Raw genomic sequence first — 14835 nt, forward strand, 5'->3', positions numbered from 1 at the left:
AATTCACTGACTCAGACCTGGGCACTGATGCTGTCTGATGTGTACAGCCTCAACGTAGAAGAAATGACTTAAAAGTGCATAATTTGTAAATTTGCCGATTGATTTTCATTTGAATCGTATCATATAGTAAAAGTGGTATAGGAAATAATTTTAACGAAAATAGTTTTGTGAAATAAAGGCCACCTGGGAACATTTGAGCAATAAAAAAAACCAACATTGTCCACTGTAAAAACATCCCCCCAGGGCTTCCCTGGTGGTGCAGTGGTTAAGAATCCGCCTGCCAGTGCAGGGAACACGGGTTTGAGCCCCAGCCGGGGAAGATCCCACATGCCGCAGAGCAACTAAGCCCATGCGCCGCAACTACTGAGCCTGCACTCTAGAGCCCGCGAGCCACAACTACTGAGCCCTCGTGCCACAACTACTGAAGCCTGTGCACCTAGAGCCCGTGCTCTGCAACAAGAGAAGCCACGAGAATGGGAAGCCCGCGCACTGCAACAAAGACCCAACACAGCCAAAAAAATAAAAACAATTAATTAAAAAAAAAAACATCCCCCCAAGTAAACCTTCTTGCAGTGTAAATAGGTTGCTAGTTTACTGACAGGGTAACTTGCTAACTCACATGCTGTAGAGCATCATTCAGAAGTTGGATGTGTGCACTTCTTTCTCTTCCTGGACCCCAAGGGATTATATTCAGCCTCTGCCGCTTATTTTTATTATTATTTTTTTGTTGTTATATTCTTTCATTTAGTTTTCAGATTTTTTTGTTGTTTTTTTGTTGTTATATTCTTTCATTTGTTTTATTTTTTAGATTCCACATGTAAGTGATAACATACAGAATTTTCTTTCTCTGTCTTACTTCAGTCACTAAGCATAATACCCTCCAGGTCTATCCACGCTGTTGCAAACAAGAAAATTTCTTCTTTTTTATGGCTGAGTAATATTCCATTGCGTATATGTGCCACATCTTTTTTACCCATTCATCTGTCAATGGACACTTAGCTTGCTTCCATATCTTGGCTACTGTAAATAATGCTGCTATGAACACTGAGGTGCAGATATCTTTTTGAAATCGTGTTTTCATTTTCTTTGAATATATACCCAAGTGGAATTGCTGGGTCCTATGGTAACTCCATTTTTAGTTTTTTGAGGAACCTCCATACGGTTTTGTTTTGTTTTGTTTTTATAGTAGCTGCACCAATTCACATTCCCATGAACAGTGTAAAAGGGTTCCCTTTTCTCCACATCCTTGCCAACATTTGTTGCTTGTGGTCTTTTTGATGACAGCCATGCTGACAGGTGTGATGTGACATCTTATTGTGGTTTTGACCATCTACCTCTTAGTGCACATAACATACTGCTACAGAAGTACACCTGTGTCCCTCCTTACTAGAGTGAAGCTCCTGAAAGGCAGGGGTTGTTTCCTGTTCTGTTCATTCCTCTAACCCCAGTGCTTGGAACATAGTTTGCTTATTAATTAGATATTTATTGAATGAAGGAAAGAAACATTTTTGTAGTTAGGGCACATGATCCAAAAAATTTATAGAACACACATCCCCAGGGAGTTGGTCAATATAAAAGTGTAACCTGTGGAATATAGTCTGTAAATTGGGGTTATAACACACAACATGGTATGAGAGTGGGTGAATTGAAAGGGTTCCCTTTGTGAAATGCAATAAAAAAGCAAAGAGAGTCCAGGGGTGTGCTCTCAGTATAGACACTGAAAAAGGAAAAGAGAAATAGTAAGAATTTTTAAATGCTATTTACTTATATCTTGTCTATAATTGCACCGACTTATACTAACAATAGCAGATATGACAGCCTGGATTATCGTTAGCATAAAGTTAGAAAACTACATATCAAGTCCTCAAAATGATAGGAGAGATTCCTTATACCAAAAACCCCATGGTGAAGAAACCATAGTTGAGAATAAAAATAGCTCTGGGCTTTCAGGCAAAAACAATAATCAGGAAAGATCCCCCTGTGGAGAAATATTCATTTTATTTAAAAATGTTGTACATTTTGTTTTAAAATCAGGAAGTGAAAGTTGATGTCAACATAGACACATTATTTTTAAACTGACATATAGCTGTATTCTCATCCCCCACTCAGACCTCAGAAATAGGACCAGATTGTAGATTCAGGGTCTGTCATCCAACCACATACGTCTAGTTACTCAGAATAAGTGACTTCACTTTCTGTGAATAGGTATATTATATCACACAAGACCAAACATTGCTATGTTTGTTTCACACAACTTACCCCACGATGTGAGCCACTGGCACAGGGCTTCTTGGAAGAGTGCACTGACTTGAACACACCCAAGACATTCAACAACCATGATGGATTCTGCTCTCTTCTAATATCACAAGTAGAGTCAGAAAAGAAAAATTTTGCCTCCAGAGGATTAAGAGTGCACTTTTCAGCCCTTTTAGGTCAATATAGAAATTAGGTCTCTCTGTCGATGCTGAGAATTGATGGGACCTTTACAGAGTAATTTTTCAGATGAGTATGTTCACTCCGTATGTTAGTATCTTGTTTGTTTTTGTTTTTTTAACATCAGTATGTTTTCTTCTCACTTGGGTTTTTATTCCCCTGATATACTGAGGACAAGAGACTACCCATGACTCCATCTCCACCTGATGAAACAGAGAAACCTCCCACACAAGGTGAGAACCCCTGGCAAAATCTCTTCCACGTCTCTCTCAGCCCCACAGGGTGTGAGCTTCTCTCCATGGACTTCTCTCCATGCTTTAAGACAGCAGGCCACAGGATTGGTTAATTCGGTTTTTTCAATAAGAACAGAATCTGAAAAGGTTTAAAAGTTATCTGACTGGTACTCACCTTGGAAAGACATGGAAACACACTGGATTTTACTCTACACGGTTCCATGATTCATAACCTAAATTTATGATTAAAATCATAACATTGTACATTTGAACATGTACTGATTTGCTTTTGCTAAAGCCAAGATGACCTGAATCTCTATCAACAATAAATAATCCCTGGAACAAAACAAAAAATACAGCATGCAGGGATGATACTGAAGTGGAAAGAGGGCTGACCTGGGTTGGACCAGCATTTATCAACAGCGGCACTACTGACACTTTGAACTGGATAATTATTTGTTTTAGGGGGCTGTCCTATGCCTTGTCAGATGCTCAGCAGCTTCCCTGGCCTCTACCCACTAGAGCATCTCTACACATTGCCAGTTGTCCCCATAGGCAAAATCAGCACAGGCTGAGAACCACTGGGTTAGACAATTCCTGTTCTACCCCTAACTCTGTGTCCCAACTTCCTTTGAGGACTTGGCTAAGTCACCCAAATCTCTGAGCCCCCTTCATTATCTGCAAATGAGTAGATTGAAAGAATTCCTCAGACCCTTTTTAGCCCTGAAAGTCTGCTACTGGCTTATATATGTGATGTTCCTATGTATATCTATTCAGAAAACTCTCTCATGTTATACATTTCTTTTCTCTTAAAGCCTTTGTTCATTGATCTAGGGGGGAAAAAAATCCTAGAAAATGTCCATAATGAACAATCCAGAATACTAGGCAAGTTTTCTGCCTTCAAAGGTATTGGCTTATAACATCAGGAGTCAAACAAATTCCCACAGGATGTCAGGAGGAAAGTTTAGGCCAATAACAGATATGTGGAATACAGTGAGTATTAGGTGAGACAACAGGGAGTGGTGGGACTTGTGGCTAACTGGGGAGAACAGCTTTGCCTAAAAGACAAAACCCATCTGCTGGCCTTTTATGGCCCTGAATGGGTTTTACAACCTCCATTCTGACTCATCCAGTATCCGCTGCTTTCCCCTCCCCATGAGAGGGTGTGAGAGGATGTAACAAATAACAGACCAGGAATGGAGTGAAATAAAAGAAGCCAATCGTGAAGTCTGATCTCAATTCCTTCTTTCAGAAACCTTTAGTCCCATTTCTTAAGATTTGCTTTTTCATCATAAAATTCTTATGCTTGTGGGAGTGGGGTGGGGGAGGGGAGGGAGACGTCAAAGAAAACAAATTTCTTTTTTTCTGATGATAGTGCTTGTTTAGATGAAAGCCTAGAAAGATTTTAATCCACAAAATATTTTTAACGGCTCAGTGAGTTGAAGAAAAATATAAACAGTTACAACTTCTAAGATCTTTCACTGTAAGTTGAAGAAAACATCCCCTATGGGTGTCTGAACTCTATACAGCTTTGAAGGCAAGCCTGGCCTGGCCTATTTTCTATGATGTTGCTTGGATACAAAATACAGTGAGAGACTGGGAAATGATGACTTGGCCTCCTACACAGGGAATAAGAAGAGTTCAGTCGGACCACAAGTCAATTTCCTTTAAAGAAGGTGATACTAAACCAAGACCCTTTTTCTTTCATATTACTAATGCTATAAATATGTTAAAATATTATGGTGTGAAAGTAACGGGGAAACTTGTGCCCTGTGTTTTCATGGAAAAATAAGAGTCTCCCCATGGGCTCCACCCAACACTAAAATGGATGGACCACACCTCAAAAAGAAACTTATGGTGCAAGAATAATAAACAGCAGATATATTCTGAAATGAAGAAAGAGCCAGTTCGTCTCCTATTCCTTTCAGTCCACGAACGCCCATATAGTTTGTTGTTGGTTCTCTCTGTGACATCAAACTAATTCTAAGCAATGGAAGCAACTACTTGAAAATTAGATGTTAAGTTTGGGGGAACTAAAGAGTTTAACTGTAAACTAGTCAACTCGGTCATGCAAGTGTTGGTTAAGAACTTTTGTTTCTTTCTTGTTAAAACAGAGTCTAGTGCGTTTAAGAGAGAAATGGAAAATGTTTTCCCCGTTGGCCTGGACGCAAATGTTAACAGTCGCATGCCACTGTGGTGAGTAAGGGCTTTGCTGGCTGAGTTCTTAATCAGGGGAACTCACATCTAGCGAGTTCTTCTGTGCAGCAGGGACACAGCCCACATGGATTACTGGGGAAGGGTTTACTGGAAATTCCCTCATGAAGGGAAGGAAAAATAAGTTGGAGGCTGGAAAGAAAATCACACGTTGCTCTGTTTCTGCTCCCAAGGACTGCAGAACTACCGACTTCCCATCCTCCGAGGGGCAATAACAATCCCCAACGGGGCTGGGGAACAAATGCTTTCCTGAGTGGCTCCCAGGTCTCCGGCAGGACCATGACTCGCCCACCCTTTGAAGCACTGCGCTCTCAGCCAGCTGGGCCTTGTCGTCTGCACCAGGCCCAGAAGGCCAGTGGGGATGCTCGGCTGGGTCCCATCCCCTCCGCAGACTTCTCCCTCCCCTAGGCCAGTATCAGTGGAGCTCCCTTGGCTCTGAGCCAAAAGGAGGGAGTGCCAAGCCGGGCACCTTGCTTCCTAACAGATGCGGGGAGAGGCAGGGGCAGCCATGGCAGTGAATCCTATCACAGGGAACCCCGGAAAGCACCTCCCCGGGTCTCCCAGCCACCTCACCTGTGGGGAACCCTCCAAGTCTCCCAACCGGCCCACCCCTGCCCACTGCATTAGCTCCTAAAAGTGTTTCTCAGAATGTGGTTCCCCAGACTTCCCTGCAGCAGAATCAGCAGGGCGGGTACAGATTCCCAGGACCCTGAGTCAGACTTTTTCTTTAGTTAATTCTTATACCCAGGAAGTTTGAGAAACAATGGTCTAGAACAGGTGGAGGGGTGGATGGAGGGTGGGGGGGTGGGGAGGGAAGGCAGCTGGCAATGTGGGGAACAGGGAACACGTGCAGTTTTCTAAAAGTACATTCAATGTGATGATAGAGGTTCACGTTTGAGAAATGGACGTAGCAATCAATTATTTTATAGAACAAAGGAGAAAGCAAAACTCCATCAAAGTCTACTCGGCAGGCCTAGTTACCTGCGCCTTCCCGTGGCTTCCCCTCCTTACTCCACACCAGGATTGTCAGAGTACCCTGAGGCCTTTGTCATGTTCAACACAAGGGAGCAGGGGTTTTAGAAAACCTAGAAACTCCTAGTCTGCACAGTGGTTCCCCAACCTAGCAGTGCACAAGCCCCCTGAGGTAGAGGTGTAACAAACGCCATGCCCAGATTTTGGAATCACTGAACTAGCCTGGAGGCTGTGGCAGTATCTGCAGGATTCAGGGCCAGCCTTTGCTGCAGACAGCATCACTTTAACAGGGGAAGGAGCTGAGTGGAAGCCCAGGTCTCTTCCCCAAAGCCCTCCTGGGCAGCGAGGCTACAAGGCCAGGGGTGGGTTAACCAGCCTAATGCCTGGCATGTAGAAGGTGTCTTAAGAGTTAATTTCTTGAATAAATTACTGTAACCTGCAATTTTTCTATTTGCTCTTGACCAATTCTCCTGTTCATTCAGTCCTCAAAGTTCTGGCTCTACGCTTGCCCGTTCTGGACAGTTCAACAGAACTCGCAGGCTCCATCTCTGTCTAATGCCCTCATCCTTTAGACTCAAGGCAGTAGTATTCATTCATTCATTCATCAAGCACTTGGACCTTATAAAGTAAGGGGGACAGCATAACATAGTGACTAAGAACTTGGCGCTAGACAGCGCTGACTGATTCAGACTTATCCTTGTACCACAGATTGTGTAACTTCTCTGAGCCTCAGTGTCCTCATCTGCAAAGTGGGGATAACGACAGCTCCTACCTAACAATATTGTTGTAAGGATTAAAAGGATGATCTGGTAAGTGCTTAACATCACTTTTCATTATTATTTCAGACACCATTCTGGAAAAAGGGATCCTAAAAACAATATGACTCCAAGTCAGTACTTGCCGGGAAAGCTGGTCTGAACTCATGCACAGCCTAAATCACAGGAAGGAGGGTTTATCTATGCGGAGTGTGGGCAGGAGGGCATGAATGAACAGATAAGAACCCACAGCCATTTCGATACAATCACTGTGCAGAGTTGTTAAAACCAATCCTTTCTCTTACGTACATCAAATAGCTCCCTCCCCACCGTCAATGCTATATATACACCGTGAATCTGTCTGGAAAACAATTTTTATTTTCAGGATTGGACCAGAAGTAAACTTCAGCTGTAGCTGAATTCTCATAAAATCCAATTAGCCGAATCTGAATGCATTTTTAAAGCCATAGGTCTCATAAAACGTTTCATTATAAAAGAGACCCCAGAGCAAATCCTTATACGAAAAACCTTTCTAAATCAGCGCACGTGTACACGCATGTGCGTGCGCGCACACACACACACACACACTTTACCCTTTTTCTCCCCTTTTCCCCTGCTTCATTATTCTTCATCATATTTATCACCATCTGATAAACTATATGTGGATTTACTTGTTTATTGTCTGTTGCCTCCACTCAGATGTGAGCCCCATGAAAGGCATGGAGTACCCCCAGCGCCTAGAGCAGTGTCTGACACACAGCAGCCATAAGCAAATATTTGTTGAATGAATAAACTAATTGATACATCACTGAAGATAGTCCAATGACCTTGCAAATGATTTATAGGTTATGAAGCTTCCTCTCCTAAGAGATGTTCCTCCAAGTACAATCAGGAGATAATTACAGCTCTTATAATGAAATGTCTTTCTCTTGCAGCCTCTCTGGGTGTTTCTCACCAGGGCTGTAATCTCCCCAAAACAGCGGGGTTCAGCCTCTCCAGCACCCAGAGCCAACCAGCCCAAACCAGCTTTGATCTTTGCATAGCTTTGCTGCTCTGTTGAAAAAGCGGAACTAAAAAGAAATCAGCTTTTCCGTGCCGATAGCGCTCTCGCAAACATGGTGAACGTTCCTAAAACCCACCGGACCTTCTGTAAGAAGTGCGGCAAGCACCAATCCCACAAAGTGACACCGTACAAGGGCAAGGATTCTCTGTATGCCCAGGGAAAGCGGCGGTATGATAGGAAGCAGAGTGGCTATGGTGGGCAGACTAAGCCGATTTTCCGGAAAAAGGCTAAAACTACAAAGAAGACTGTGCTGAAGCTTGAATGTGTTGAGCCGAACTGCAGATCTAAGAGAATGCTGGCTATTAAGAGACGCAAGCATTCTGAGCAGGGAGGAGATAAGAAGAGAAAGGGCCAAGTGATCCAGTTCTGAGCTTCGTATTTTGTTTTGTTATGAAGATAATAAACATTTGAGATTGTTTACTTCAAAAAAAAAAAAAGAAAGAAAGAAATCAGAACTGGGAGTTTTGTTCCAAGTACCATCTGCCTCTGGCTTAGACTTTCGCACAGCCCAAGAAGCTACTCCAGGTAGAAAACCTGCCTCAACCCTTCTCACCAACCACACTGGGGAAAAGGAGAGGTCCCGGGGACCGCCTCAATTAATCCCACTGCTATGTTTACACAGGGCAGTGGCAGAAGCGAGTCTCACCACTAGGGGAAATAAAAGTATTACAAGCTTGAACACAAGGTCTTTTGTACACCAGTAAACAAAAATTTCTCATAAGCAATACCACACCGTCCCATCAAATTAATTTCATTCCAAACCACAGTCTTTCTGTTTTCTCTAAGCAAAAGCAAAACAAAAACAAAAAAACCCTTGCCCGGGGAGTTAGTATATTCCATAACCCAGGCTTGTCCTTTTGCTTTTTCTAATTCTACAGTCCCCAGTACCATCCTGTGTGTAAGTGTGTGTGTTAGCTATGCTGTGCTCTCACTTTCACATCCTGGCACTCTGGCCCTCAACCCCCCCCCCACACACACACATGCACACACACGCACACACACAGGAAATAAACATTGGAAGGTCTGAGGTTAAACTCTGGATTTACGAGGTTAAATCCACGTGCTCCCAATCAAAGAGCTGGGTGACTTTAAGCAATTTGGTGAACCTCTCTGAGCCACATTTTTCTCTAAGACGTCAATAAGCCTGTCTGAATCAAAGTCACTATAAAGATGAAAACCGATTGCGTGTGGAGCAGTTTTAGCACAATTCCTGGCCCGTGGTAAGCCCACAATAGATATCAGCTATTATGTTGTTCATCAGGAAATTTAAGTGATTTTTTTCCTTAATTATATTAAATTTGCCCTTATGTCTATCACTTACTGAGGAAGCATTCCAGCCACCACCATAGAGATGAAGAAACTTGCCAAAAGCCACCCAACCGGTAAGTAGCAGAGCCAAAATCCAAACTAATCTCCTGATCATGCAGCTGACCACTTGCCCACACCACCTCTTATGCAAGAACTCGGGTAAATTTCCTCCTAGGTATATTGTGAGGTCTTCAGTGATCTTCTTACATTACAGCAAAGCAGACAATTTACCTTCAGAGGATGTCTCTAACTTTGCCGTGCATTTGTGTGTGGTATATGTGATGGTTTCAAATGCACAAGTACACACACATGGAGGGGAAAAATAAGAGTACTAGGAAGGCAAACTCTTAGACAGTTACAGTCATTTTATATCAGACATTGTAATTTGCATTCCTACACATTCAATTTGTATCTTTTTTAATACCTTCCACGTCCCTACTTCACCTGCTCAAGCTTTCCTCTACCTTCCTTAACCTGTGGAATACGATTATAACACCTGTTTCATTGTCCATACCTACTCATAATATCATCTAATAGTGTATCTGTTTAATAATGATGTATCTATTTTTTTCTTCACAATACTGAGGTAAAATCCTTCATGACCTTATGCTCATGAATTTGAAGGTTTTCCCACTCTGGATGGGGGGAGCATTAACTATTCTCAGCCCTCAGGTAGTTTCCTCACTGACCAGTCCTCACCCGAGGAGTCAAGCAGAACCCTCTGCAAATCTCTGGAGCACTCTGCGTGGGTGGTGGGTGTGTGTGCGCACACGTACCTAGCTCTAGGCTCCCACCTGCATCTCCCCAACTCTGGGAGACAACCAAGATCTGCCTGTCCTGCACTGCAGCCTGGAAATGCTCTCTAGGCATGAAGCTGGGCACTCAGAGGGCTCAGCTCATTTATCCCCCTCTCTTGGGGATCACTGTCCTGTGCTGCTAGTGTCCAGTATCTGAAACCACTGGGGCATGTATTTCATCTACTTTTTTGGTTGTGTCAGGTGAGAGGGTAAATCTGGTCCCTGTGACATCACCTTAGCATGAACAGAACACATACACACACGCACAAATCTGAAAACTTGTAAAAATCTTTCATTCCTATATTTCCAGGCTCCTGAAGATACTTATTCTTTAGGAACTCAAGCAGAGTGACAGCAGGGCCAGGATGCCAAGAGATCAGGGTCCCAGCCTCAACCCCTCTGAGCCTCAAGTCTCATCTCCACTTCTCGAGGTCATTGTGAAGATCACATGAGATGAGATATATTCTCTGAACTCATCTTGTTCATTGCAGGGAATGAGCTTAAGTGACTTATTCCTCAATAGCATAAAATGCCTGCTTAAAACTTTTACCTAAGAAGGAGGAACCAATACTCTGACAATGAGTGGGTCTTTTTTTTGTTTGTTTTGTTTGTTTTCTGGCAAAATTAGAAAAACATTTTTAAGCTAGGTAGTTCCCTGGTGGTCTAGTGGTTGGGATTCAGTGCTTTCACTGCAGTGGCCTGGGTTAAATCCCTGGTCGGAGAACTGAGATCCTCCCACAAGCAGTGCGGCATGGCAAAAAAAAATTAAGCTAAAAGATAATCATTCCACCTACATTTTGGTCCCTATAGGTGGTCAGAGGTTTTCAGTGTAATGGAAAAGTCAAAAGCACAGGTCTGAATATAAATGCTGACTCTGATACATACCTGCTGTGTGACCCTAAGCAGATGACTAAACCCTTCTGAGAAAAAAACTGGGTATCTGTGAGGATTAGGTGAGATAATGCATTCAAAGGGCTCATTAAGGGACGGCCACATTGCCTGTCTGGAAAGGGAACTCTCATTCTTCAGCCACTGGGAAAATCCTTCCACTCTGACATTTCAGCTAAAAATACCATTTCATGTTCATCATGTGACCAAGAGGCTCCTCTAGCTCTTCCCTCACCCTGTTTCAGTGCACATGGCTGGTTGGATGACTATAAAATGAGGAAGAATAGAGTCTGAGCAGAACAGCCCCACCAGCTCGCAGCACCTAGGGAGGGACGTTGCTGATGCACTAGCACTGTGCATGCTCAGACTGCCCAGTCCAGTCCCTATGGGTGTGGGCACCATGCTCAGGCAAACCCAGGCAGCCTGGTGCTGTTTGCTTACATGCCCTGGGGCTGCAGACTCTGGAGTGAGGGCCCTACTTACACAGCCAGTCTCCATGGCAACAGCAAAGTTCACAGGCAAGACATTCCCTAAGCTGGTAGAAAAAAAATTTTTTTTTTTTTTGGCGGTACGCCGGGCCTCTCACTGTTGTGGCCTCTCCCATTGCGGAGCACAGGCTCCGGATGCCCAGGCTCAGTGGCCATGGCTCACGGGCCCAGCTGCTCCGTGGCATGTGGGATCTTCCCCGACCAGGGCACGAACCCTGTCCCCTGCATCGGCAGGCGGACTCTCAACCACTGCGCCACCTGGGAAGCCCAAGGCCAAATCTTTAATAGAAAAGCCAAGAAGAAAATACGAGACCAAAATACACAAATATTTTGGACAAACATACCTAAAATATTGCCCTGCTGTCATCCAAGGGCCCCACTGTGTTTTCAACAGGTATAAAATAAATATGTAATGTTCTCCCAGTAGTTTCCCCTGCTTCCTAACTGGTTCCTACATCCAAACTCCACACAGAAAGCCCAAGCGATACATTAAAAATGTAAATAAGATCATACTCACTACCCTTCAGCGAACTTCCATCCTACTAGGAATGAAATCCAAAGCTTGCATCGTGGCTCATAAAGCCATGCATGTTGTGGCTTTGCTGATCTCATCTCCTTCCCCAACCCCAGCCCTCTGGCCTCTTCGATCTTTCTCCAACACCGAGGTGTACTCCTGCTTCAGGGCCTTTGCACTTGCTGTTCTCTCTGCCAAGAATATTCTTTCCCCCCAGAAAGCTGCATGGCTCATTCTTTCACTTTATTTAGGTCTCTGCTCAATTGTCACCTTATCATCACCTCAAATGTCCCCCCACCCTCAGTAACCATCCTCTTATTCTGCTTTAGTTTTCTTCATGGCCTATGACAGTTTCCTCCTTAGATTATAGCACTTCATAGCACCTGATCTATTACATATTTCTTCACGTATTAGTTTGTTTTGACTCTCTCTCAAGGACGTAACATTCAAGAAAACAACAACTTTGTTTGAAACATAGATGAGAGCTCCCAGGCCAGCCTGCCAGGCTTTACTGCCATGTTCAAATAGATGAGGCACAAAGTGATGAGGCCTGAACCAGGCTGCTGGCTGTGGCCACAAGTAAGAAGCACATGGCACAAAGAGTAGAAAGAAAGAGAAGTAAGATTTGGCAACAGATTGGAGAGGATGTAAAAGGGTGAAGATCCACAGAGACCTGAGGTTTTGAGCTCAGTGGTCTGGAGCTGTGCTCTCCACTGTGATGGCCACTGGCCACACATGGTGAGGGAGCACTTGAAATATGGCTGGTCTAGACAGAGATGTGCTGTTAATGTGAAATACTAAGTCTTTGAAATCCAGTGTGTAAGAAAAAAATGCATGTAAAATGTCTCAGTGATTCTTAAAATATTGATTAACATTGTATAATACTGTCATTTCTATGTGTAAATAAAACATTATTAAAATTCATTTCATCTGTTTCTTTTTGTTTTATAACATGGCTACTAGAAAAATTTTAATTACATATGCGGCCTGCACTATATTTCTTTCGGAGAGGGCTGGTCTAGAATATAAACAGTGGTACCACTTGCAGAAAGAGGAGAGGAAAGAAGAGAAAGAACTATTATTAGTAACAGATAGGAGGCTACAGTGAGGCTTAATCACCCACTTCCCCAGAACTTTGAAATCTGGTAAATAAAACTGCCCTCTGGAGTTGGGGTGGGGGATAGAAAATCATATAATTGCTTCAAAGCTGAGATGTACAGCATAACCTCAAAAAGCTAGAATGGTTTTTCGATGCAAGAGAGTAGGGCCAGAATCTATCAGAATGTATGTATATAGCTTAAGAAAAAAATGCATTGGTCACAAGGGGCATTGGTCAGCAATGAAACATGGAAGAAAGGATCTCATGAAAGGTGACATGGGCAGTAGCTATCAAAGCCTGTGCAGGCTCTTAGTCTGACACCATTAAGCAGAAGACCCCAAGGACCAAGATGACCATCTAATTTACTGCCCAAATCAAGCCACTGTTGACAGCAAAAGCGACATCATAAATCATTGTGCTGGGACAACAAACCAGGACTATCCAAAGCAAATCAGAGCATATGGCCACCCTGTCTCAACTAATTCATTCTAATTTACTGCTCTCATTGCAGCCTTCTGATCATACCAAATGTACCTGAGGGCTTCCCTGGTGGCGCAGTGGTTGAGAGTCCGCCGGCCGATGCAGGGGACACGAGTTCGTGCCCCGGTCCGGGAAGATCCCACACGCCGCGGAGCGGCTGGGCCCGTAAGCCATGGCCGCTGAGCCTGCGCGTCCGGAGCCTGTGCTCCGCAACGGGAGAGGCCACAACAGTGAGAGGCCCACGTGCCACAAGAAAAAAACCAAAAACAAATGTACCTGAGACTAAGACATACATTTTAAAATAAATTCACATTACTAAAACCTGAGATGCTTCTTACAATTGATGTGGGCATTTAATATCAGGCTTCTTCCCCCCAGCTACCACCGCCCACCCCAAACATGTTACTAATTTAATAGTACATCTTACAGTCAATGATATCTTAAAATCAAAGATAGAGAGTAATTTGGCTTCCCATGTGAAATGACATGAAGGAAAACAGACATTTCTCCAAAGAAGACATACTGATGGCCAAAAAGCACATGAAAAGATGTTCAACATCACTAATTATTAGACAAATGCAAGTCAAAACTACAATGAGGTATCACCTCACACCAGTCTGAATGGCCATCATCAAAGAGTCTACAAACAATAAATGCTGGAGAGGGTGTGGAGAAAAGGGGACCCTCCTACACTGTTGGTGGGAATGTACAATAAATTGGTGCAGCCACTGTGGAAACCAGTATGGAGGTTCCTCAAAAAACTAACAATAGAGCTACCATATGATCCAGCAATTCCACTCTTGGGCATATATCCAGAGAAAACCATAATTCGAAAAGATACATACACCCCAATGTTCATTGCAGCACTATTTACAAGAGCCAAGACATGGAAGCAACCTAAGTGTCCATCGACAGAGGAGTAGATAAAGGAGATGTGGTACATATACACAATGGAATATTACTCAGCCATTAAAAAGAACAAAATAATGCCATTTGCAGCAACATGGATGCACCTAGAGATTATCATAGTAAATGAAGTTAAGTCAGACAGAGAAAGACAAATATCATATGATATCACTTCTATGTGGCATCTAAAAAAATAATACAAATGAACTTATTCACAAAACAGAAAAAGACTCACAGACTTAATAGAAAACTTGTGGTTACCAAAGGGGAAAGGTGGGGGGGGATAAATTAGGTTGGGATTAACATATACACACTACTAGATATAAAATAATCAACAAGGACCTACTGTATAGCACAGGGAACTCAGTACTCTGTAATAAACTATATGTGAAAAGAATCTGAAAAAGAATAGATACATGTATACATATAACTAAATCACTTTGCTGTACACCTGAACCTAACACAATACTGTAAATCAACTATACTCCAATATAAAATAAAAAATTTTTTTTAATTCATTTTAAAAAGAATTCATTAATCAGAGAGTAGGAATGCCCTCCCCAACCAGGCAATTTATTTCCATTGGAAAATAACAAGTATTATGGTTTTAAGAATTGTTCTCGGGCCTCCCTGGTGGCGCAGTGGTTGAGAGTCCGCCTGCCGATGCAGGGGATACGGGTTCGTG

General features: G+C 43.1%; 1 protein-coding gene and 1 pseudogene across 1 annotated transcript in view; one reads left to right on the forward strand and one right to left on the reverse strand.

Annotated features, from left to right (window-relative positions):
• The window catches only part of MYOF (myoferlin), a 160916-nt gene that overhangs the window by 122881 nt on the left and 23200 nt on the right, over positions 1–14835 (reverse strand).
• Positions 7723–8040, forward strand: LOC103077073 (60S ribosomal protein L36a pseudogene; annotated as a pseudogene).

The sequence above is a fragment of the Lipotes vexillifer genome, unplaced genomic scaffold (assembly GCF_000442215.2).
Source record: "Lipotes vexillifer unplaced genomic scaffold, Lipotes_vexillifer_v1.1 scaffold325, whole genome shotgun sequence".
Lineage (NCBI taxonomy): Eukaryota > Metazoa > Chordata > Mammalia > Artiodactyla > Lipotidae > Lipotes > Lipotes vexillifer.